Source organism: Passer domesticus, chromosome 11 (assembly GCF_036417665.1).
Source record: "Passer domesticus isolate bPasDom1 chromosome 11, bPasDom1.hap1, whole genome shotgun sequence".
Classification (NCBI taxonomy): Eukaryota; Metazoa; Chordata; class Aves; order Passeriformes; family Passeridae; genus Passer; species Passer domesticus.
Genome location: NC_087484.1, coordinates 15,063,203 through 15,090,206, shown reverse-complemented (window position 1 = coordinate 15,090,206; position 27,004 = coordinate 15,063,203). Strand labels below are relative to the sequence as shown.

Below are 27,004 nucleotides of genomic sequence, written 5' to 3'. Positions count from 1 at the left end.
TGCAGATGCTGACTTCCCCATTCAAACCCAGAGATTAAAAATGCCCAAGTGTCCGAGTTCCAAGGCATTCCACTTTCTTCACCTCTCCTAGAAATCCCAACTTTAGAGCCCCTGACTACCTCTATGCTCATCTCAGCAAGTGCAAATGCCATTGGAGCACGTCCAAAGTAGCTGTGATGCAAACTACATCTTTTTTTTTCCTTCACACACTATTCAGATTATTTATCTGTATCATATTTCAAACATTAGTATTAAGGAGATGGAGAGAGAGACATTCTCAGTTTGATAATGCAAGGCTGCAGGGGGTCAGAAAAGTATGATCACAGCAGAGGGTTTTAAACTGTTTGAATGTTTCTTTTCCAAAATGATCCTGTTTTTCCACCACTTTGGCTACTTCTACTTAAGTATTAAACCAGAACAGCTCAAAGCTGTTCAAAACTTTATCTTTGAGCTGGGCTGAGATATTTATTACATCAATTTAAGAAAATATACTGTTAAAAAATCTAGTAATAAATCTACCTAAGTTTAATCATATCATCTCTCTGCTTTCCTGTGTAGTCCTTTTGAGTAAATACCCTGTTAGGCAATCAGCACATGAAAGCAAGGTGGTTTGAGAGCCTTTACAGAAATTTGTTCATCAAATATCAAATTCACTAGGAGGTCCACATCAAAATTCTGTATTAAGCCTGTGCAGAAACATTCCCCTAAATCTGTGCAGCTACTAATGAGGCTTCCTTCCACTTACAGCTGAATGGAAGATTATTTTATCTGGGAAATGGGATTTTCTCTAGGAAAGACAGGTCAATGCCACATAAATGCAATTATGTAGATTATTCTATTTATTGCTCTTGTCAGGATGGTACATTTAAGAACAACTATATCAAAGCAAAATTGTTCCTCATTTATCTCTTGCAGCAGTAACTGCTTGAGACAGAATCTTTTACCCCTTGCTTGATGTCTTATAGCCTCCTCTACATTTTATTCAAGGCATTTGGAGGAAAAAAGTAATCACATGCACTTTTCAAATTAATTTCTTCAAAAATCTGCATTAAACATGCAGTATAGGTTATTTTTATGCTGTAAATGTGTTAAGAAATGAAAAGAAAAAACCATGGAATTTTCACATTTAAGCACATTAAAAAAACCTATAACCACAAGAAATACGGGATTTGTAATCTATGCAAACAAAATTTTCCACAAGAAAAATATTTTGCTGCAAGTTTCACACGTTTTGTTAAACTCAGAGGCCTAAATTAAGCCATAATTAAGGAAAAAGCTTACAAAACTTTATTGGAAGTCTGTGTGGTTTAATCATGCTTGCCAAAAAAGCAATTTCATAGCACTGACATTTCAAAATGGGAAGTCTTATTCTTTGCCTATAAATATTCATGATTTGCACTGGGAATATGTTGAATCTTATAAAGCTTTGTATTTTTTTTGGAACAGTGGGAAACACAACAGCTAGAACAGTTAACAAGGCAAGACCTACCAGTGTTTTGCCTTATTTTATTTTATTAGTGATGAAAGTTGAGTTCCCTAAAGTACCGTAGAAAAACTTAAAAGAAAACCTCAGAGTTCACAGTGCCAACTAAACACATACAAACAGCACATCCAGGACCAAAGAGGAATGTGTCTACAGCATACTGGGGGGTATTTCAACATATACCCCAAGCCAGATTGCTTTGAACGGAGCAAGATCATTGTGCAAATCTGCACATTCAATATATTCTCCAAAGGTTTGCTCAGCACTGCTTCATACTCACAAGCCAGCAAACAAAAGACAAACACAGTAAACTGACGCTTGGGGTCAAATTCAAAGCCCACTGCAGCATCAGAAGTCCTTCACTAACTTCAAAGCGATTTGCACAAAGACTTTAAACCCTGAGGAACAGTGAAATAACCTCTTGCTCATGCACTTTGTCACTGCCCAAATACAGCTTTGAATCCCTGGCTGCAGGAGAGAGCTGCCACCACAGCTACATTTTGTCCCTCCAGCTGCTGTTTGGAGAAGCCCAGTGTCACCTGGAGACCACAGAAATCGGCACCTCTCATGAGTGCACAAGAGGGGATGCAGGGAAGTGTTTCACTACTGGCTTGTCCTAAAGAGGAAGCTGCTGCCAGCTCATGAGCTGCCCCGAGGAGCAGCACAAGGATGGGGAGAGGGGAGGAAAGCAAAGACAACTCCATCCCAGGCAGTCAGTGTTGCTGAGCTCTCTCCTGAAAATTCACCCCAGCACACATCATCAGCTTCTGAGTATGGGCAACTCCCAAATGATGCTTGGACACCTTCAGCAGCCAAGGAGCAAGATCAGAGTGAGCTGTCACAGAGCAGCATAAATTGAATGTAATGTTCTCATCTGTTCCTCTGCAGCAGCTAACTGCAACCCCCTGTTGGCCATCAATCCATGTGTGTGGCCTGCTTAAGAATGAATCTACAAAAAATAATGGACTTCTCTAAAATAAAGTAGTTGTATTTTAAGAAAAAAAAAAAAGGCAGTGAATTACTCTGTAAGCAGCCAATGCAAAAGTAACTAATAATAAGGATGGAATTCTGGCTTGTTTACCAAAATGGGATGTACTGGTCTGATTTACTGTCCCCGTTCTGTCATGGTATAACTGTGTAGGAACCTTTGGAAAGTTGCTTCTTTTAACGTCACTTTGAACCTCCATTATATAAATCTCATTTTCCTTTGAGGACACATCCATAAATATTTATAAGGTGCTTAGACATTACAATAAGGAGCTTACTGTAAAGAATAAACAAAACCTCAACTTTAAAGTTTCTCCTGCACTGTGTCTTATATAGAAACATCTACACCTACTAGTGCTGTTACTTTTTTGGATTTTAAAATGAATTATCTTTTTTTTTTTTTTCCTAGTTGAGATACAAACATTTGACAAGAGTAGCATCACTGAAGCTCTTGGTGAAGACAGATGTCTAACCTTGAATCACAGCATGGTTCCCTGCCAAAACACAACAGGGATACAGGGGCTGGGGAGACACCTCCACTCCCTGACCCACAGGAAGGTACTTCTCCCTGAGCTAGGAGTTACAAGGTTATTCCACAAGCAGTGCTCCCTGCATTTTGGCTCCTGCCTTGACACACCTCACAGCATACCCACCTTTGTTTAAATGCTCAGAAACCCCTGACCACACTATTACAGTGAAGCCAGTACAGTACAGCCATCAATTTTCAATTTCCAAGTCTGCCAACCAAAGGTCAAAGAACAGATAATTCCTTTCATTATCAGATGGAAAAGAAAGCTATTTTGAGGCAAAAATTCCCACTGGTGGTCTTTCCCATTAAAATCATTGATATCTCATCAGTGTGAAGGCAGCAGAAAAAAAAATAGAATTCCATCTTTAATAATCGTAAGAATGAGATGTGAAGGGCACAGAAAGACATTAGTAGTGGAAGCAGTAGTGATGTTGTTACAGTTCTCATTGCACATACAAAAACACACTGAAGTGCCTGAACAGCATCAACTCCATAGCTTTAATGACCAGAGAGTCATCATTGCCACAGTGCAGGCTGAAAGCCACATCTGTGATAATACAGCTCTGACCACCAGCAAAAGTTCACCAGGACTGAACAATGCTTTTTCTTCCTCTGAAACTCTGGAAGTCACTTGGCAGCAAACATCAGTCCAGGAAAATTACTTATTTGTGCAAGTGTGGCATGTCCAATAGCAAGTATCATCTTATTCACAGTGAGGCCAGGACCTTTATTCCCTCCCCTCTAGGGTTGTTAAGCACTGGAATGAGATGCCCAGGGAAGTGGTGGAGTCATCATCCCTGGAAGTTTTCAAGAAACAACTGGTCATGGCATAAAATACCATGGTTTAGTTGACAAGGTGGTGTTTGGTCAAAGGTTGGATTTTATGATCTTGGAAGTCTTTTCTAATCTTAATGATTCTCATAATTCTATGATTCTAGCCTCAGTGCAAGGCAGAGTAGCTACAGGTTGGTTGTAACAAGTAAACTATGATCAAGCTGTTGCAGCCTTTACTTGTTCTGGACACTATCTTAAGTGAGAAAAGGAATGCAAATTCAGCTCAATGCCACTGTGTTAATTTTAGGCAGTGAAGGCATTTCCTATCATATCTTCTACCAGGAATAACAGTATATTTCTTTATGGCCCTTTTAGTCCTTTGTGTGTTCCATTTGTTCCACAAATTTCTGAAAGATATATACACCTCACAAAAATTTCTTGTGCAATTAAATATTACCCACATTCTTTCCAGCCTTTCTATGGCAAATTTCATCCTCTGGCAAGCCACTGTCACCAAGCATGACATAAAATACTCTTGAGGCTTCAGCACCTCTATGCTTGCAAGCATCCAAACCTTTTGTAAAAGTCAAGATGTTCTGAAGAGCTCCTTTTTTCACCCTAGAGATTCACCAACACCAGTGTCAGTATCTGGCAAAACTGTCCTCAACTGAAAAATGCTGTGCCTTTGCCCTTCTGTAATGCAGCTACACTCATGAGACACATAGAGACATCTCATGTCAAAGGACATGAAGAATAATTGATGTCATTTTTCATTTCTGTCTCCTGGAAAGACAGAAATATCTGAGTATTTTGACATTGTTGTTTTCAGCTCCTTCAATCCAATAACATATGGTGAAAATGTCTTTTAATAACTATGTTTAAGAGCTTACCAACTTTGAAAAGACCAGTAGAGCAGCTGCCATAGACATTTACACTTCTAGCACAGTATGATTTGTCAGAATTAATAAGGGGTTTTTCCTCTTCATACCCTTTTCATACTCTTTCATCATTGATCTCACATTTTTCACTTGCAATTCATAGCAGATAAAGAGCAGCTCAGCTCCTGTGTGTGTCACTCTGACCTCAGACCTGGCTCCCCAATGGAACACATATCCATACTGCTCCTATCTCACAAGCCTCACTCAGGCACCTGAAGTTAGGCAGTCAAATGGCTTTTTCTCCTTCTGCTCCCTATCCCCAGCCCATAGACTATCAGTGCTCCAGGAAAGCAGATCCAAGCTGTAAAGACTCATTACTGCACTACAGGAGGACAGATGCTCTCTTGGCACAGGAGCTTGGCACAGGAACACATACCTCACAGGACTCCCAGTCCTCTCACTATTCAAGACCATGATCAAAAGACCATATGTAAAATTAACTCCTTGTTTATTTATTTAATATAAGTATTCCTTCCATACCAGATAAAGAGGTCTTTGTCAGCAAAATCAGCAGAGAAAATGAAGAAAAAGTTTAAAATAGAGCACTGACCTTGAGCCATCAGGTATTTACTCTGCATATTTGCAGTCACCAGAGGATACCCTAGAGGATCTTCAGTCTTGTGCAAATCTTAGTAGTAGATGACTGTCTCTTTTGTTGATCAGTGTTTTAAAATAAAAATTCCTTTAGCCTCAAATTTGGTCTAGTTGCAACTGATCATGTTTGATCAAGGCAATTTGCCTCACTCAAATGTGAGGCAAACAGAGATAATGAGACATTTTCTTCCTGAAAATACAGCTCCTCCTGCAGCACCTTCAGGACACGTGGCAATGAAAAAAGTGACTGTAAGGGTCTGTGTTAAGATGCACAGGTACAGACCCACCAGTCAGCAAGTAAACCATCACAGAATCATGGAAACATCAGGCTTGGAAGAGACCATTAAGATCATACAGTCCAACAATCCACTCAGCACCACCACTGCAACTCCTACGCCACTGAACCACATCACCCAGCACCAGATCCAGACACCCCTTAAACACCTCCAGGGATGGCAGCTCCAACACCTCCCTGGAAAACCTGTTCCAGTGGCTGAAGCTTGTCAGTTCATCCCATCCAAGCCAAGAACCACCAGCCTAAAGATCGGGTAAACTTGCAAAAGTTCTAAAGAAGAATGCAGAGGAGATTGGAAGAACAGCAGCCAAAAGCAGGTTTAGGAGAACGCATGCATGTCTTGTTTAAAATTGCTGCAAGAACACACAAGTGGAGATGCTCCCTGGGTTTGCAGCACAAAAGCAGATGCAGGATGAGAAAGTTCAGGCTCTATCTAGACTCCAGGCACATACTGTCAAGGTCAGGACACAGCAAACTTCATCTCCATCTTCATTATCATTACAAGATCTGGAAACCTCTGCAAGAAGTTGCTATTCAGGAAACCTACACTCAAAGTCACTGCAAGGACAGTGTGCACAGAGCCCCCAGTGGCACCTCCAGGCTGAGTGGTTGGGGAGAATCAGGGCTCACCAAAGAGTCACAGATTTGATGGCTGAAACTAGTTTTTCTTTTATCCTCAATGGAGCTGGGATACAAGTGGGACAGGCCTGCAGCATGCTGCCCAACAGCTTGGTAAGTCCTGGCACAGCTTTCATGTCAATAAAAGCAGATTTAGCTGCAGAGTCGTTTTCCACATCTTTAATTAACACATCCAGCTCCAGGCACAGCAGGAGCGCTCTGTGCTGGACAGGGTACCCGTCTCACCACACCAGCTCAGCTCTCCTCACCCTAAAGCACAGTGACTCAGCCTCAGACTGGCAGCTTGGGATTTAGAGCCAAAAGCTGCTTTTTGGCTCTGAAGGAAAAACAAAAATATCCCAGACATTCCACTGGATCACTGAGCAAATACCACGAACTGCATTCAAGCAACATTTGCTTAAGACCCAAAAAATAACTCAGTCAAGTAAAAAGGCTGCACAGTTTCCCTCTGCCTGTCACTGCTTCCTCACCCACACTGCCTGTGTCCAGCCAAAGCCTTGCAGCACGAACACAAGGGTCTTTGTGGGAACAGCAGGGCTCCTCAGCACTAAGAAACACACTGTAAATGCAGTAATGTGGCTTACAGAAATATGTGAAGAACTGTTTTATTTTTGAGACAAAATTCGGAGGGAGAACAGACAGAGCTAGGCAACTATTTAATGGAAAATAACCATCAGCTCTGAGGGCTGCCGACTGGATTGGGAGAGAAAAAAAATACATCAGTAGTTAATGTCTGATTTATTCCAAGGAATCAAAGGATAGCTCCAGAAAAAGCTGGAAGCATCAGCACCTCTTCAACAGTTAAGTCAACATCACCTGACTCCTTTTGTGTGACCAAGGCTGAACTTAGGCCTTACAGCCATGCTACAATTCCCCCTTGAAAACAAAAATAATAAACAAGCCCAGCAAGAAATGCATTTGGCTCTTTACATCTTCAGAACTCCTAAGAAAAAACAACTGCTGGGCAGCAGCTGCTCCAGTTGTCCATCTGTCCCCACAGCCACGCTCACAGCAGCCCTTTGCAGGTGCTTGTATTTTCCCATGTGTTTCTCAGCTGTGACCATGCAGCAGATCCTGCCTTAGCTGCCCCCCAGGAAGGGGTCACCACATAAGTAAGGCATAATGTGATAGCACAGAGTAGTCACTTTGGATATAGTTCCCCAACTAAATGTCTTTGACAGACAGAAGAGCTCTCATTTTTAGTCCATCATTGCTCTTTCAGGTTTTACAGCCTTCATGCTTCTCAGTAGCTGTAGCACATGAAGGAGTAGGAAGAGCTGGGGCACTGTGAAAATACCTTTTCTTGAAAAATGCTCTTCCCCAGCAGAAAGAAAAATATAATACCAATTTCAGTGCTGCTGCTTCTGAGGTTGCCTAGGAAAGCCCTTTAACATGGCAGCAGACACAACAGGGGAGTTACTGTGATCCAGTGGGTGTCCCAACATCCAGTCCAGGGCAGCATCTCGGGAATGGGGCTTTTCTCAAGGCAGAGCTCACCCATGAAGAACTTCCAAACACTGTGCAGGACAAACACTCCAGAAACTGCAGATGATTGACATCAAAGTGCAGGGCACATCTCTGAGATTCTGTCCCAGCTCTGAGTAAGACACCCAAAAGCACACAGACATCTCAGAGCCCCTCTTCATAGCCAAATAAACCTGTAATCCTCCCAGAGCAGAGCTCTGCCAGGCCTCCCACTGATGGCAGTTGAGGAGGGGAGCAGAAGACAAAAACCTCTGCAGAATGCCCACAGGAGTGGAACCCTCCTTACCCTATGAGATCAGCCCTATCACCAGCATTACCCCACACTGCTCGAGGAGGACATGGGAAAACACATCAGCATTTGGCAAGTTTAAGATTTAGTAAATAAATGTACTGGAAGAGAAAAAAAAATTACCCTTCATGGCTTAATTTATAAGCTCTGAGAGGAAAAAAAGCCAATAAGAAAAAGCCCACTGAGTCCACAGGCCAAACAGCCAGTGTGGGGTAAATAAAGCAGTGAGCCAAATTCTCCTTCTGGAAGACAATCCTGAGAAACACAACCATCCAAGCTTTTCACCTTTCATTACATCAGACTGCTGCTCAGCAAGTCTCTTTATAAACTACTCCAGGTATTAAAGTACTGCCTTCAGTTAGACCTAAGAGCACCTAACTTATATCCAGTGACCAGGAATCTCTGCCTCACTGGCAAAACAGTTAACCAAGCCCAAACACAACCTCAGCAAGAGCCAGCTCTGCTCCCCGCAGCCTCCCGTTAGCAACAAAAGGATCGCCTCTTGCATTTCATTCTCCACTGGACAGGAAGCTCTTTTTGTGGTTTGGCTTGCAGGGATGAATCTGAAATGAAATCAAGTGGAACTGGCAAACTGCAGTGAGCTTGCAGTCAGAGACTCTTCGGTCCTGGTGTGAGTGGAAGATTTACGCTGCACTATTTAAAACTCAAGAAATCAATTTCATTCTAGCAGCAATTTAAAAATGTTGTTGTGCAAGACATAACTGAATGAACAAATACATCCATCACACACAACCTCAGCAGGGCTGCTGGACACCCTATTGTACAAGCTGATGATTACTTTTATTCCCAAATATTTTCTTTATGTTGCTATTTAGATCACTTTCCTCCTTTGTCTCCTTTCATTGCCTCATGTAACTTCCTCTCTCTGTACTCAGTTACTGCTGGGTTGAAATTAATACTTGGATAAGCCAGTTCATTTCCCATTGTCCTTCAGGAATCTTCACAGGCAAGGAGAGGTGGAGGCAGCCAGGAAGGTGAGAAAACCAACCCACTCTGTAGCCATTATTGCAATTTCTTGAAGTTTCCTTTACACAAAGTCCTTCCAAAACCTTTCCTCTGCTACCTCAAAACCTTCTCACCGAGAACATCCCTTCTGCCAGGAGAATGTGGCATAAATTTGCATGACCACAATCTCCCTGCAAATATACACCTCCCTTGATGTTTATGTTCAAAGTACACTCAAACCTCTTTCACTTCACATTCTTTATTCACATGAGGTTGAAACCAAACATGGAAATCTGATTAAGCACCTCATCATGTTTCAGAAAGCTTTTCAGTGCCGGGCTCCTCACAGTTGTTGTCTCATAGTAGAGGGAAGGAGCCCATGGACACAGAGGGAAGCAGACTGTTCGCTTTTACTTTGTTCCCCTTCTTTTCCAACCCACAGAAAATTCACTTTGGCACGAGTCCTACAAAAACTTCTGTACCTCATGGAGCATGCAAAGAGGGAGTACAAGAACAGTTACTACTTCAACCACCTTTTCCACTGAGGCATGTGTATTTCACATACTCTCCAAGACTTTGGGCACTGAAGCACTCCCAGAAAGCCATGCAGAATGCATGTTTTTCACTATCTTTTATGGGTAAGAGATCAGTCCTCAAGATTCCCTTCTTTATGCATTCCCCAGGATATCCTTGTGTTTCTCCTTTAGTTCTTGCCTTCAAAAGAAGATGCCAAGTAATAAAATTGAACAAAACCTCTGTTACTAAGACATTCCGTTCTGAAGACCAAAAATCTCAACTGCACTTGATTCCTGGCACAACTTGACAACACCTGAAATTAAGAACAAAAGGGAAGGGAGCCAACTTCGGGAACCACTGAAGATGACTACAAATTTGGATTGTGTATCAAAGGAACTGTCAGATCTACACTGCAGGAAGAACAGAAGTAATGCTCATAAAATTATTTCAATTCTTCCTCCCCCAAATGCTATAAGACCAGTACTATTCAAAAAAAAAAAAAAAAGAGAAAAAAATCACAAAACAAAGCACAGAGACTCCCAGAAATAGCAGTACTTGGTCCTTCTCCTAACATTCCCACACTGCAAATTAAACACTTTCCCTGAGGAGTACAGGGGAACACAGAAATATCAACCCCATATAAATGTAATTGTACCCACATCCCGCAAAGTCTCAGATTAAAATGCTCTGTCATTACTTTTATATCTCCTTCAAGAATTATTATGTGAAATTAGTTCCATGACTTAACAAAACCTTTTGAGATTTTTCCCACTCTCACAAGTTTTAGCATCTTCAGGAAAAGTCTTATTTGAAGGCTGGAGAAGAAGAAATACAGTGCCTACACTGGAATGGAACACTTACACTGCAGCAATGAAAAACCTTGCATATTTCAACTTAATAAAAAGCACTAAACACATTATGAAGAAGAAAATATAGTTAAACAACTCTTCTTATTGCCAAATGAGTCCTTACATAAATATGCCTGATTAATCACTTGTTTGTGTTATCAAATTCTGGATCCAGGCTATGGCAACACAGGCTCTACACAGACAAGAAAGAATACAACCTCACTGCCTCTAAGGTGTATGACACTGTGTTACAATTAAACCAGAAATTTCCCACTCAACAATGCAACAGTATGTCAGCAGACTAAAGAGAAGACTTTAAAGGAATAAATATGTCCCAGAGAGTATAATGATGGAAGACAATAGTGCCATACAGTTTTTAATTCATTTCCAAAGCCATGGTTCACATTGCCTCCAAGGTCCTGTTTTCACAATGGATTTAGTGCTTGCCTGTGTCTTCTGTACAGTCACTTTGCATTTAGATAATGTTCTTCCAACCAGCACAGAAGGACCTGAAAGTGATCCTTAGGCCCTGTGAGTGAATTTGGTATTCATCATTGATCAAGCTCTCTGGGCTCCAGAGATGCTCATCTCCTGCAAATTTCTCCCTGCATCAGGAGGCTTTTCACAGTATCACAGGGGAAGCCTCCTTCCTTTTCTGATTAATTTAATCACAGTACCACCCAAGAGCCTCTCCCAGAAAAGCTACATTGCCTCCAACCCATTCTCTTGGTATTTCACCTCTAAGGTGACGAGCCTACAAAGCAGCCAGAAAGGCAGCCCCTAACCACCAGCAGCAAAACCGAGACATGGAGATTTCTATGGTGCTAATTTCAGCCAACATGAAAGGAAACACTGAACCTAGGATGGGAGAGCCTGGAAAGCAGCACTCCAAAGTGAAGGACTGTCTGGAGGAAAGAAGGGGATGGGGGCAAAGGTCCTCCTCTCTGGGGACAGCTCTACTTATCACTGCTGTAATTTGTGTCATCTATTACAGCAGCTTGCCCCCAGCAGCATTCAGATGGTTGCAGGTCAGACTGATCACTATTCACACCAGTTGTACAGCAAGCTCCTAGAAGCTCCCTTCATATCCACAGTTCATCTCTCTGTATTGCAGAGGTTGTGGCTTTTACAAAGGGCAGAAAATTCATTTTCATAGATTCCACTGGCCCTGAAGTTGACTTTGCAAAGACAAAATCTATAGCGAGCAGCCCTGCTGTTGATCAGTTTGATAAAGGACAAACTGGCAAAGATTTTAGAGCTCTAAGGAAAAAAGAAACTACTTATGAAAACAAATAAATCCTTCACTGTTTTTCTTCACAGTTACCATCTTCATGTAGTAATGAATGCCAGCAGCTAAAAACATCATAATTCTATTTTCTACCTTCCAGTTTGCAGTCTGGCATTCACTGGGCCATGGCTAAGCCATAGGGAGCAGAGAGCCCACCAGGAACTTTGCCACTGACACTCAGACACCTTTACCCAGCTGCTTCTTGGCCTAACCAGGGACAGAGGGCCAGCCCTGGATAAAGCAACACTGACTCTGAAATGGCTCTTCAGCATGACAACAGAATACAACTTCCTAAAGAAATTAACATTACAGGATACCTATGACATTCTCTTGATGCAAAATATATCATTTGAAGCACAGGCCATTGTGTAGCAAAATAAGCTCAAGGAATTCTCACCACCCAAAAATCAACATACGACTATGCTCCAATATATAGATGGTAAAAATCTCAGAACTCTTATGAGTTTTCCTATAGAAGCAATTACTTCAACATATTTGATTAATAACGTGTTTCACAGCTCTGTAACAAGCAGAAACTCAGTCCCATCTATCATCATCCTAGAGTTACAATTTTCAATATAGTTTTTAAAATTATTTAATAGAATAAGCAAATTTTCTAAGAGCTTAATTGTTCGTGATCATATCAAACTAAGAGTACAACTAGTGCATAATACTTTCTCCAGCACTTTCCAGGATCAGACAGAAAGGAAGAATAAAGAATAAAGAAGCAATGTCCGAACTGACAAAGCCATGGCCAAGACAGGAATAACTGCTCACAGAGGAAGGTTTTCTTCCCCAGAGACAAGGAACCAAATATTTTCAGGCATTTCAAGAAAGCCCATGGGTTTGGAGTGCTCTCCCCCTTTGCTATGACATATTGACAGAGAGATTTTCAAAAGAGCATGGACAGGAACGTGTGTCAAGCATTTTAAGAAAAGCTGACCATTCTCTCAGTATCTAAAAATGCAGGCAAAAATTTGGCAAGAGAAATTAGTGTTCGCATTAAATAAAGAATCACTCATCCTGTAAAGTTCTGTAGCTTTCCCCATGTAGCCCAAAGCAAGCAGAAGCAAAGTGCTCCTGTTCCCAGAGACCCAGATCCAGAACTGCTGTGAGACACAGGTGTACTTTTACACAAGGATTAGAGCCTCTGCTAAGCCTCTCCTAACACTCTCATTTCCTACCAAAGCTGTTATTATTCTGGTTAAATACTTTTAAACAGAAAATTACATATATTTTAGGTTAGTTATGCATGAGCTTAAATATGACAGCACAATAGAAACCAAACAGCATTTTGGGTAAGAAAGAATTTATGCTGAAAATACAGATATTTACAGTACAAGCACAGACTATATTACTTGTTTCCTATTATCTGCCTCTAGCCTTCCACTCTTCTCCTCTGCTGCCTCCTCATCAAAACAAATTGGTATCTCTTGTTGGGCCGAAATCAAGCAGAAGATCCTTTAATTACAGTGCAAATCCACAAACAGCTTTAAAGTTCAAGCAAAAATCAAATCTGAAGAGACCAACCTAGCTACTCCTGGGAAGAAATCTTATTTAAAAGAAAGCATACTGCATCTACAACAAATTCATGGGGGGGACAAAACCCACAACAACAACAAAAAAAACCCTGCACTGTTTCTTACTCCAGGCAAGAGTAGCCAGCACATGATGTTTCTTTGCAGGATCTTGTTTACCTTTTGTTTTTCAAGGAGAAAAAGCTGAAATAAAGGTTAGTCCCTCCTGAAAAAACAATTACTGTGGCAGACAATATAGATGTAATTTTTTTTCATGTTTTGTCATTAGCAAGGTCAGATATTTAGTTTTTTGAAAGTAGTTATAAACAATAGCCTCTCCCTTTCTCACAAAAGCACCAGGGAGATTATAAAAATCTCACATTAAAATCAAATACAGCAAAAGCAAGGCAGCCCCTCCCATGGCAGCAAGATCATGCAACTGCAGCACAGCCCCTCTGGGGATGAACTCGTAACACCCAGAAATGGCATTAATGCATCATATTGTAATGCCTGTCACAGCCTTAGCTTCCTATGGTCCCAAATTGTTCAGCAGTGCAGACAGACAGCTTCCTATCTGCATCCTTAAAGTGACACTATGCTATTCTAACAGGCTGTGACAGACACATATATGTACTGCAAAATAACTCTATTGAATTATTTATAACACTTTTCTTCTTAAAGAAGCATTTAGCAAGCTGTATCATTAAAATATAACCAGCAGCTGCCTACACAGCCCTGTATATGCCAAATTCAGAGTTTAAAAGAGGAGGTGATGAATGGCATTACTGAGGGAAACTGCAAGGGCAATTTATGAGGGAGCAGTGCAATTAACAGAACAGAAATTGGGCTCCAGCAGCCACAGTCAGAGTGCCATTCCTGCAAAAAGAGACACAGCTTTCCAATGACTGCAGTACTTGGGACACTGCCTCATTCACAGCACAGTGTCATTAGAGAGGTGTCTCCCAGCACGGCGGGGAACAGGGGGAGCAGTGGCCTTGCACCACCTCCACACCCACACTCTTGGCAGAGCAGGTTCTGGCTACATAAACACTCAAGAATAAACAAATACAGAGGACAGGCAAATATGAAGCAAGAAAAATCCACTACCTTCTTGCATCTGCTTTCTTTCCTGCCTGCCATTTGCTCTCCTTCCATCCTTTGCTCCAGAAAAGTGCAATCCTGGCAATGGACAAGTGCCCCCTCTCACGCCCCAGCACTGCCTGCACTGAAGGCTGATGGAAGGAGCCGTGAGCCTGGGACACAGCCCAGGCACAGTGTGGAACCTACAGAAACTACAGCAATGGGAACTTTATCTGGGGAAGACTGGAAATGTGTGGAACAGATAAAGAGCCACACCATGACCTGGAGGAAAGCTCTTGGGAGATATGCAGCTGTTTTGAGGGTGGATTGCAAACCAGAGCACACCTGTCACAGGGAAGCGCATGGATGTCCCTGGATAATCCATAAAGATATTCCTGTGTTCCTCACATCAGTCAAATGTAGTTCATGTGATCATGAACCAATGACTAGAGCGAGCACTGTAAGGTTTACCCAGACATTTTTAATTTAAGATACCGGGATGAAATTTTAGAAGGTGAACAGAAGAAATTCCATGGAGTGATCCAAAAAGTGCATCTCAAGGGTGGGTCATACAGTAGAGGATACCAGCCAGAAAGGCTAATAAAACCAGAGAAGCTGTGAGATCCCAGCAGAACTGCCACCTGTGCTCTCTTGGAGGCGGTCCAAGAGGATGACGGCATGGTACCACAGGCCAAAGCAAAATCTACTCTCCATTATATCAGGCTGTTGCTCTTTGGAAAATCACATAACCAGCACAGCTAGGTTTAGCTAGAGCAAACTTTAGAGAAGGCAAAAATCACTTGGCTACTACTTATAGATTGGGTTTGGACTTGCATTATGAACTGTCTGGAAGACATCATGAAACCAAATATTGCTCTTTGATGTAGAGTCCAAACTGCTCTGGAGTTTCTTGTTAAAATGAAAACCTTTTTTCCTTTTATGCTTTAGGCAAAGGAGACATAATGTCCTTCACACTTTCCAGCTAACACTTAAAACTCTTACCCAACACTATGTCAGATACAACCAAAACCTAATTAAATCAAGGATGCAATGGCAAGAGCAGGCTTCATCTTGCCTGCATTTTCCTCCAATTCCAGCAACTTAGCTGCCACCTTCAGGCACCTACTTTTTTTTCTGAAAGGAAAATTAAGTAAGCACACACTGTAAAAGAACAGAAGAGAAATTTTTATCCAAGAGTGCTCAGCAAGTAGAAAAAGGAGATAGAGCTCCAGACTTTTCCAAATGGCACAATGATCTAAAGCCTGGAAAAATTCTGAAAGAATCAACAAAAGACTAACACAAATCCTTCCACATAAATGGCTAAAGACACATGGAGCAATTTTCATGACACTCAAAACACCTTGACTTAAGTACATGTACAGTCATCCTCCTTTTTCACTACCTAACCTGATAAGGAATGCAAACTCTTGGGGTCAGCTTCTTCCACTTCCATGTGCATTTCTCAGCAGATGATTCTCAGATGAAAAAAGCCCCAATCACTCCTGAAGGACATTATCATGTGCACAGCACTGCCAAATCACCTAGCACCTCATATTCTGAAATCACAGTGAATTCCCAGTTGAAAGGAGCTATAGCTCTTCTGTTTTCCAACAAATGATCAGCTTGAAGTTATTAACTTGGAAAGGAAAGCTCATGGTCACAAAGACATGACACATTTGACTGGGCAAGCTAGATTAGTGAGTTAAGTTCAGAGAAGCTATTGTGCAAGGCATGAGACCACTCTAAGATGAGGAGGCAAAAAAAAAGGGAAAAAGACATTGTATACAGAAGTCAAGAGAAAGTGCCTACCATCACCAGAGCACTTAACATAACTTTAAAAGAACCAAAGATTCCTGAAAATATCAAGTCATCAGAAAATACAACTGACATTTGCAGGCAAAAAAAAAAAAAAAGGAAAAAAAAAGAAAAAGGAAAAAAAAAAAAGAAAAAAAAAAAACAACACCACACCAAAAACCCTCACCCAATAATGTAAGAAAGTTGAAACTGAAATTTCAGTCCTGGTCTGATGTGGCCTCCCATCAGAGGAAGGTGACATTTGAAAGACTGTTTTGAGAAAGCTGGATGATGTCTGTGCCCAATGCCAACCTGTAGCCACACAACATCACTGAAGCCACAGTCATTTGTCCTTCCTGGGGCTGGGTGATCACTACCAGACACCATGTGAAGCAAGGAAATAATCAGCAGTGCATGGAACCAACTTTTCCCAATTTTTCAAACACTGTCATTAAACTTAACAATGCTCTGTGACACACACAGCTCCAGAGGGAATCGTAATTCTTTCTTAGCTGCAGAGATGTCTTATCTTCACTAGGAACTAGAACTCTATCAAGAGCATTTATTCAGAAATATTGCTAAAGTTCCAACAGCTGCCTTCACAGTCACATATGCAAAACAGTAGGCTGGAATTACCCATTAATCTCACAAGAGAGAATTAGGTTGATGTCACGTAGTTTGAATAGTAATTATAGCATGAACTAGAAACTGTTCACAGTAATAAAAATTGTTATAAACAGTTCTAGATCCAGGGAATATGATGGATGACTTGTTATGACACTGAATAATGTTTTAAATATTGCACTGCTTAAATTCCAGTACAAAGCACCATATTCAAATTTAGGGTGACTCAAATTTGATTCACACCAAAGATTTGCTTATCTTAATTTAGAAATATGGGTACAGCCAGTTGTCCATAAATGGTTTTGCCAAGAAGGTCAACATGATGTTTCATTTGAATTCTGCATGATTAAAAAACAAATCTTAGCCAAACTACTGGGAGCTTTTTGTCCTTTAAACATAGTGAAAGTCTGAGTCTTGAAACGAATCTTGGAAGCATCACTAAAACTGCATGCTAAAGCAACCACTGCCCAAACCAAGATAGGTTATATCCAGCAATGGATGCAGCAGCTTGAACACCGGCCTTCAACACCAACACTCTTCATAATGGCACCTTCTGGGGTCAAAAATATTCTAGCTACCCAACCAAATACCACTCTCAATGGATATTTTAACTTTGATCTGCCTTTGGCAACCCACTATTTTTAATGATATCCCCTACTATTTTTCTGGAGTAAAAATGATAGGAATATTTTGGTTTGTTTTTCTTGCTGCTTGACAGCTAATCAAATTTGATATTTATATTGTACTGGGATAATGAAATGTCAAGATGGATATTATAACAACATTTCTGAAGATAGTAATTTAACCTTCAGCAGTCCAATTTGATTTGATGGTGTCTACATGCTTGCAAATAATTGTATTTTAGAGCCCTGAGCCCTGATGGCAGAAATAAACTCTTCCCCTGTTAGATTGTAGGTCTGGAGTGCCACTCGGTGGCCAAATACAAACACTCTTCTGTTAGCAGACACCTCCCTAACACCACTCAAGTCACATGGTAGAGTCTAAGTTTGGGATAAACTGGATTTGGAAACACTCATTCTGCCTTTACTTATATGACAGCCTAACACAATGAGGAACATTTTTATTCCTCATATAAACTGGGGTCACGAAACCCTGGTGACAGTCAACATCTCCTCAGTGAGGCAGAGAGCCTCCAACTCAACAAGCTGAATGTCACCTCTCACTTCAGCAAATCCAGCTGTAACAAACATGTCCCCTGTGCACGACACAGAGAGGGACCTGCAGCCCGTCCTTACCAGTGGATAACTTTGAATCCTTAGCACTGTGAAACTCATTTAATTTTCAACCTAAATAATCAAGTTTCTCTACATAAACAAATGTGCCTATTCTAAATTAAGAAGGAATCAGAAAATAGGGTGAGGCAGACAAACAGAACTTTATAAAGGTGGGAGCATCTGTACCACTTTGTACACTACCATCACAGGAGAATAAATTACTATTTATTTATTCACAACATCTCATAACTACATTGCTGAGTTTGCATCACTCTGACCTGGCCATTTTCAAGGGCAAAGCACTTCCTGTACCATCAGAAAATTTCCATTTCCTCTTTCTCAGCTGTCTCCCAGATACTGAAATGCAACAGGGATTTTTGTGTTCCCATTTGTTTTTATTACAACTGCAGCAGCAACCAGCAACAGCATAAACACCACACAGGCAGCAGGTGGTTAAGAAAAGATGGAGAAAATTAGTTTATGCATGACTAATATCTTTCATCATTCAGAGAATAAGAAAAAATTCACTTCTAAATTTAAAAAGTTCCTCACAATCCAGATAGGTGCACTGTTCCTTTTCCTGTTGGATAGTACAGTATATAGGAATGGAGAGCAGAAGTAATTCTCTTGCATGAAGAATTATAACTACAGAAATGAGATTTCATTATATCAAAAAATATCAAACATCCTTTATTATTAATACCTTTACTGTAAAGGTAATTGCTAGCAGCTTCCCAGATTTTTTTTTTTTTTGCCTCTTGTTTTCTCTCAAGAGTAAATGGCTCACACTGCATTTAAGATCTTTAATCACTTTTACATTGCTACCTGAATAAATTCCAATTAGGTCAAATTAGTATTCCGTGTTCTTCAATAACCAATCCACACTGGTTTAAAGAGAGGAAAAATTCTATCTGGTTATAGCTTGGTATCAGACCAGAAACAACTGTCAAATATAACACCAGGCAGAAAAGACAATGCACTCTTAATTCAACAAGACATTAACTCATCCTGCATCAGTCCACACCACTGGGCAAGGCTCCTGCTGGGACATGACTCATACATGGGCATCAGTCTGTGGGAACAAGAAACTGCCTGTAAAGCCAAAAGTTGCTGCATGGGAGACTTGTACCCATGTGGGCAAACCTCAGAGGCTCAGGGGCTGCTGGAAGGTGTCTGCACTGCTCACTTCAGCAGAGCCTGGGATGCTGGAAATAGTCATAGGCATACAAAGTAAGGTCACCACAACTGTGCCTGTACTGTGGTACCAAAAACATCTTTATTTCAAAAGAGGAAAAAAGAAAAGGAACAATGTTAAGTCATCACAGAAAAAAAAAAGACAAAAAAATAAAAAACCTGCATGATTTTTGTAGAAAATCTGTGAGCTCACTGTTCCCTATGATTTCATCGCAAGAGGTGCCATGACAGGCAGCTCTGGCATGCAGAAGGTTCTTTGTAGCATCATTTCTTTAAACCAGAAGGTGACAAACAAACAGTGACAGCGTGCTGAAACCACATCATCCATACAGAGGAGGTGCTAGCAGGGTCCTAAAGGATGCCAACATTCCATCAGCTACAAAGCCATCATCTGGTTTTGCCCTCAAAGTTATCAAAGCCAGTATATTCCAAATACCTTTAAATCCCTGTGTTCTAATAAAAAATGTGGTCCAACCAGTGAACAACTGCAGGCAGATACATTCTGTGTTATTCAGCACTTGAAAATGAGAACAAGGGACATGATTTGCTGAGAGCAGGTGAGGTACACACCTGAGATGGGAACTGCACACCTGAGATATTTGCCACAACCACATTTCAGGGAGGCTGACATCCAACCTTTTCAAGCTGGAGGAGGCCTGTGGTGGGCTGGGACAATCCCACAGAGCTCTCTGCCATGGGAACAAACAGCTGAGCCAAAATGGTCAAGAGCCCAGAGAGGAGCACCAAGCTGAGCTCACCAGCTCCTTACACTTTTCATGTGACTTCAGAGAAGTGCTTAAGCACAGGAACCTACCCCACGCTCTCTGTATAATAGGAAACATTGAATTTTGTGAATAATTATAAACAGAAGGCTCTTGAAAGGGCTTTACTCCCCAGCAGAACCCCTTAAATATTTACATTCCGAGGGCTGATGTACAGTAAGGTCTGTTCACTGCCGAGGCAGCTCAGAGAGCCACCACATGCATGCTGCATGCCCACAGCACATGGCTGTGCTTCATCTGCCACAGCAGCAGCAGCTCAGCTTGGAAAACCAGGATGCCACAGTCCAACTGCTGCCTAATCTGCCCCATCAAGTTCATTTGCAAATAAACCACCTATATTCTTCCCTTCCAGGACACGGCTCAGCCATCATCTCAAATGTCTCTGAGTATCCTCCCCCAGAGGATGCAACTCTGCCCTCCATGCCACAGCCTTCTGGAAGCAGCAGAAATAATTCACTGCAACAGACAGATCTTAAGCAGGGTTTTTTGTTATTTTTTTTTCCTAAAGAGCTAAAGATTGTAGTAGAAAGAAACTGCTAATACAGCTCTTACACCCCTCCAAAATGCAATTCGTGTCTTGGGAAGCAAAAAACCTAAGACAAATGAAATGAAAATGTGGAAGGAATAATATAGGGACATTTGAGTCACTTCTGTGACATGACCAAAGTTTATACTAATTGCAAAACTGTGCTATGTCCATTCAGCAGCCCATTTTTCAGCTTTTCATTTAGATAGAGAGGCCAACATTTAGCATAAGCAAACAAAAATCCTGAAAATTCACAATAGGTGGTTCCTGTTGTGAGACAGCTCTAGTTTATCACTTTTTTTCTTTATTGCTATTTAATGACTCATATCGTGCAACTCTTTCCTCATTCCTTATGTCTGCTGCTGAAGTCTCCTCTAGAAAGATAATATTTGAATGCCTGAGGGAAAGTCAGAGAGAAGATAACTGCAAAAAAATCATGGGATTCATCATTTCCTAAGTCTGCATTGAAACACATAAAGCTTCCATTGCCAAGATTAGTTCATATGGTACAATATATGGGGAGATGGACAGATCTCTTTACATGGGATGATAGGATGAATCTTTCCATCAGATATATATGCAGACATATATGAAATAGCTTCTTTGAAATCAGCTGAGTTACTTTTGATTCACTGCCAGAAATATAAGGTCTGAAATTAGTTTGCTCTGTGACTTGGCAGCTGGAAAATCCAACTGATTGTCATAGAGAAGGTGCATCTTCTTTTGCAATACAGCCAAGAACACTAAGCAGAAAAATATAAACCAGATGTTATCTTAGCATATCATTGCATACAAACCCATTAGTTACTAACTAATTTCATGCACAATAACCTGCTAAACTAAAGCTGTAACTGTCACAAATGGTGCTGTCCCTATTTCATCATTACAGGTGATTTGATTCACCTTGGCTAAATACGAACCATACTGCAATTACTGAACAAAGTCACTCTTTGTGAGATCTTCACTTCTATACATTCCCTAAAGAATGCACAGCAGTCCTAAACATTTTTATATGGGCTGTTTTATGTCATAGCAATGAATACAGTCACCTCCTGCTCTCAAAATTTTAAGTAATAAATGTTTCCACAAGTGTGTATTATCTCATTGCTGGCCAGCATCACTGACAGCACAGGTAAGTGAGGATGTTTTATACTGCACATAATGGGAAATCAGAGATCTATCCTGTGAAAATCAATAAACCCCACATGATTTCACAACTAGGCTTGCAGAGATTCCAGGTATTTCCCTGGAGAATCATAGCTAAGAAAACTGAGGATATTGTAAAACCAATACTGGAGTGTTTTCCAAGTGGGCAGATGACTTAATTTAGACCATAACATTGCTATGACTTAGTAAAACATACACTGAAGTTACGCAAAAATAGAAAGTCTATTTCAAATGAGCCTGCACCAGCTCTGCACAGCTTTTGACACCAGCCACGAGCACTGCTATGACCAGGGGACATCCTCCCCTCATGCCCCCAGCCCTGCTGTCCTCCCACACAAGCCCTGCAGCAGCACAGCATCCTCCTGCCCTGGCTGCACAGCCATGAGTCTGCTGCAAGGCACTCTGCTGGGTCACAGTGGGGACACATCCTTAATCCTCTAACTCTGTGCCACAGGGCAGAGGGGGACTGCCCAGATAGCAACCTGCAGGATAACTGGAAAGCAACTGCACAGTGAAAGAAACTCTGCAGCAAGTAGAAAATATTTTTCATGCTTTCTATCCTCGGGAGACTGCAGAAGTCACGCACAGAAACCTCTGGCTCCTACTGAGAGAAACTAACTGTGCTCAGTAGATAATGCCTTTAGAAAGAATTGCAGGGAAATAGGAATACATTCTGCCACGGGCTGTGGCTGCAGCAGTTCATACTGAGGCTCAAGGAGCTGCCAGAGGAAATGCACTGCAGAGGTGAGCCCCAGGCTTCCCCCCTCTTCTTGCTGGGAAGAGTCAGCATGCAAGGACTGCAGACCACATGCTCTGCCTTCCTGATGCTCCATTCACAACCTGCTCCCTATGCAGTACAGGAGGCAGCACAGAAACCTGCTCAAGATCAAGAGTTTTCCTACAGTCTACTACCCCACATTTTAAAATCCAGCTGGGTTTGATTGTAGGTACTCACTTCCCCACCGCCTGCTGTGACTCCCTATCCAGAGCAGTGCCTGCTTAGATATGGACAGAGAAGAAAGAGTGTCCCTCCCTCCTCAGGCACCAGCTGATGCTGTCTGTCCTAAGCAGCCAGCTGGAGCTCTACCCATGCAAAGCCTCCAACGGCATAATTAAAGGATTCCTCAGCTAAGCAGGGAGGCAATTTATCCTTGCCATTATCAGAATGCCTCACAAATCTTCCAAGCGCCCTTCAAACAGCGCTGGATTTGCACTGACAGAAAGAGCAATTGATTCCACGCTGGCAAAGGTGGAAAATTCAGGAACACGTTACACTGCAGTTAATACAGCACAGACAGGGTGCCCTTAGCAACACCCGAGGTCCTCTAGCTCCAGGGACAAAACCATCAATGCTTCCAAGCTAAGCTGCTGCAGATGAGCTCCTTGAAGTGCAGGCCTTTCATCATGGATGCATATTTGATAACTGCCAGCCCCTAAGGTAAATAATGGATTTCCATTTCAATTGATAAGCATCATTTACTGTGCATCAAAAGGACCTCTGTTGGTAGAAGGGATTAGAAAACAAGGAGGTGCCTCAAGAAGGCCTTAAAGCTTTCCCCAGATGAGTTTCTTCTCCCAAATCTCCATCTTTTTTCATTTTCATCTCCATAAACAATATTATTTTATCCACCAGGTTCTGCAAATCCAGATAACTGGTAGCAACTCTTCTTAGGTGGAGGAACCCTGGTCTAGGGTTAAATAATGTTTTGCCAGTTTTGTAATGTCATTAAAAACCAAGGAAAACATTTGTGTTTGCTATGACTTTGATGTGAAATGCATTTAAATGAAGTCATTTAGGCTGGGCTTGGGGCAAAATTAAAAACCCCACATGGGACACAACCACATAGGAAAGCAAATTCACTGAGCTTTGCAGAAATCATCACAGAGATCCAAGCAGAAAACCCATTGTTAACTTACTGTAAGAATGGCTAAATTACAAAGACAACACTGAAACATTATAGTCAAAACACGTAATCTTGAAAGAATTTAGGATTTTTCCTTGAGGCCACTGCAGCCCAGGCCCCCAGTGGGTCTGTGCACAGAATTTCTATTGTCTTCAGCAGGAGACTTTTGTATGGAAGAATCGCTAACCAAAAGATTATTTCATGCCATTGAAACAGGTTTTAAATGTTCATTTAATATATAGACATATAGACAAATGCACATCTTTTCCAATAATCTTAAAAATCAGGCATTACAACAAATTTTCACAATCATGAGAATTGGAAAGGGTTTGTGAATTGTTATCAAAAGAGAAAGTAATTTTCTAGAAATACAAAATAAGTAAATATATTTTTTTAAATTACTTACTTCCAGAATTCAGCTCATTTCTTAAATACCCCTACTTTTCTTTTTTCTAAATATTTTGAAAGAAAGATAGCCTACCTCCTTTATAACCCAGTGAGCCAGCAAACCATCTGTGGCATATGTGGCAACACCTATCCTGATATTAGAAACCATATCCCTCTCCATCTTGAAATACCACAATAAAAATGTAAGTTGCCATATAATTTACCACACCCTTACTGTTTACTGCAGGACACCTCCTCAATGCAACAGGCCCCCTCCAGCAGTGCTGGCAGCAGCAGCCAGTGGGCTGAGCATGGTTATTTGTCACCTTAGCAAAAGAGTGACCCAAAGAGGGGACCTGCCTGCCTTCCCCACCACTGCAAAGACCCCAGGAAGCAGGGCTCATCTCAGCCTGCACTGGGAGTGAAGAGATCTCTGCTATTCAAGTTACAGTAGTTTTAGAGCTGTGGAGGGGTTTTAATATTTTCTGAGACTAGGATAATGTTAACATCAGATACTAATTAGTCTCAGTATTTTGTTTAGGAACTGGTCCTTAAATAAGGCAAAATTACAGTCAAGCCAACCAGAGTTTGCTCTGTTGGATAACCCAGTAGCATCATCCCAGTGACCTGGGATGAAGCAATTACACCACTGTGATCCATGGCAAAGCTTAAACCACAACTTGGGGAAATAAAACAAGAAGAAAGGAAAGAAAAGGAGAAAAAATACAAAAGGTAGAGTTCTAAATGTGGTTGCAATTGGTTAGTTACCATGATCCAAAACTGAATGCCAAAGAACATAGAGAAATGACAGCTCAGGTTCGTAACCTGCATCTTGCAGCAGCCAGAACATGTTGAAATAGAAATAGTACAAGGTACTCTAACACAAGATACTCTGCAGGTTTGCATCACCACAGATTCACACAGCCTGAAAACACTACCTCTTCTGGGTATATGATGGCCACTTATCCTGCAAAGCAAAAATCCAGAGCAAGAGAAAATGGAAGAAAATGCCCAAGAATAGGCAGAGATGCTCTGTGGGCAGCTCTCACCATGGGCACAGTGCCATGTCCATATTCCTGTCCTTGGCTATATGCAGGTGTAGCATGGAGAAAGTACCACATATGGAACATAGACACAGATGTAAAAATAGTTAGTCAAATTCATAGTTTTTCTTAAAATACTCATTATAATAACAAATATGTTTTATTCTGGGCATTGTTAAAACATAACAGTGCAAGATAAAGTAAATTAGAACAGAATCATGAAAAGGATCTAGAAATAGCAGTGTAATTCCATTTCAGATTTTGATTCAGTTACTGTGCTGGAACAACTCCAGGTTTCTACCATCCTGTCAGACTATAATTTGCTACCACATATATGAAATCCTCGTCTGGGTCAGTGCAAAGAAAGTCTACAAAAACCTGAAGAAGTTCAAGAATCTCAGTACAACATGAGAAGTTCAAAGGGGAGTCCAAGAATCCTAAGTAAAAATATTTTGCTTTTTCCAAGTATGCACATGTGGAAAAAGTGCCTCTGAAACAACGGCAGTTTGCAAAACATCAGCACACAGAAGTGCTGCAATTGCCTCTCCACCCGACAGCAAAGTGTTTGCAGCTGCCATACCTTACTCTGATCGGTTGGAAACCTGTGTGCTGCATTCCCTCCTCCTCTCCTGAACCTGGAGAGGAGGGAGAAGACAGTCATGACCCTGCTTTTGGTTTTTCAGAGCACAGTATACAAGTCTTTCTTAAAAAAAAAAAAAAGGCAAAAAAAAAGCTGCATGTTAAGAAACAAAACCTCTTATTCTTGACAAACAATTGCTTCCACTTTGCAACACAAAGACTCCCTCCTCCTTACTAAGGTAGCTCCATAAAGCAAGCTGTATTTTAATCAACATCTCCTGCCCAGACAGTACTTTTCACTGAGCACTTCTCTCCCTTAAAAGACTGCAAGAACTACCAAAAATTTCATGTTCTAAAAAGAAGTTTTCAGGACCATGAGATATGATCTTAAAAATCTGCTTCTGCCTCCGCAGTCTGTTTGGGTGCCAACCTTGGCAAATGCAGTATTCAGCAGGGACAGGCATGGAGACAAACAGCTCAGCCCTCCTGGCTGGTGCAAGCCAGGAAGAAATACCATAGAGCTCTCTCTGAAGCCCACACCAACAGCCACCCTCAGCTATGGACTGGGCAGGCAGCCCCAGCTCTCTAAGCTGTGTCACTGCAAGATGCTCTCACCCCTGGTACCACAGGACTGCAATTCTGCACCAAATGAGTAACCTTCACAACAAATTTAGAAGGTTGTGATGTTTCTCTTGCTTCTGGTGGTAATCCATGGTATCCATGTCCAGAAGTGGTAAAGGACACTTTTCATACCTCTGCTCTCAATCTAAAACAAAATAGACAATCTCCAAAGGAGAGGTGGAAGGAATGTCCTAGCAGCCATTTTAATCGAGCAAGAATTTGTTAGACTACAGCAACCAACCAGAACTCAGGAGGCATGTCAGATGTGAGGCATATTCTGCTCACCTCCAGCCCCTCCAGGCCTTACCCAACCCAAGATCATGAAAGCCAATTCAGGAAAGAAAATGAAGCAATGTGACAGCATGGGTGCCCTTGTTGTCCATCCCTTGTTATTCCATTCATGAAAGCCATCTGTAATTCAACGCACCCAGACGATAGCAAATCAACAAAAGCACAAGAGAAAAGCAAAGAAGCAAAGGACGTTTTCTCAAATGAGACAGATGTGTGTAATACTAGCAGTAACAAGAAGAGACTGTGTATATGTGCTCCAGGTTAACAGACTTCTCTGTGAACTCCTTCCTGCCACTATTTATATTCTCTAGGACAGGAATACTAAATTATCCTGAAGGAAACAGTCACCACAAAATGACAATGTCCTGTCAGTCGTCACGTAGCTGCAGAGCCCTTTCCCTCCATGTGGGCACTCAATAGCTACACTCCTGTTCTGCATTGTATCTAAAGTCCTTGCACAACAGGTTACATAGAAAAGATTGGGGTTTTCTTCTATAAATCCTACATGTTTTACAGTTTCTTCATCATCAGCTTGATTCCTTCCTGTGCTGCTTCAGTGAAGGGGCAGGGAAGAGAGTGAAGAAGAAGAAGGGTCTGGACTTGGCTCCAAATCACCCTTTCCAGAGAAA

The 27,004-nt window shown here is 41.4% G+C and overlaps 1 protein-coding gene across 5 annotated transcripts in view; it reads right to left on the bottom strand.

Annotated features, from left to right (window-relative positions):
- PID1 (phosphotyrosine interaction domain containing 1) overlaps positions 1–27,004 on the bottom strand; it is a 96,822-nt gene that overhangs the window by 2,148 nt on the left and 67,670 nt on the right. The gene's annotated exons all lie outside the window — the stretch shown is intronic.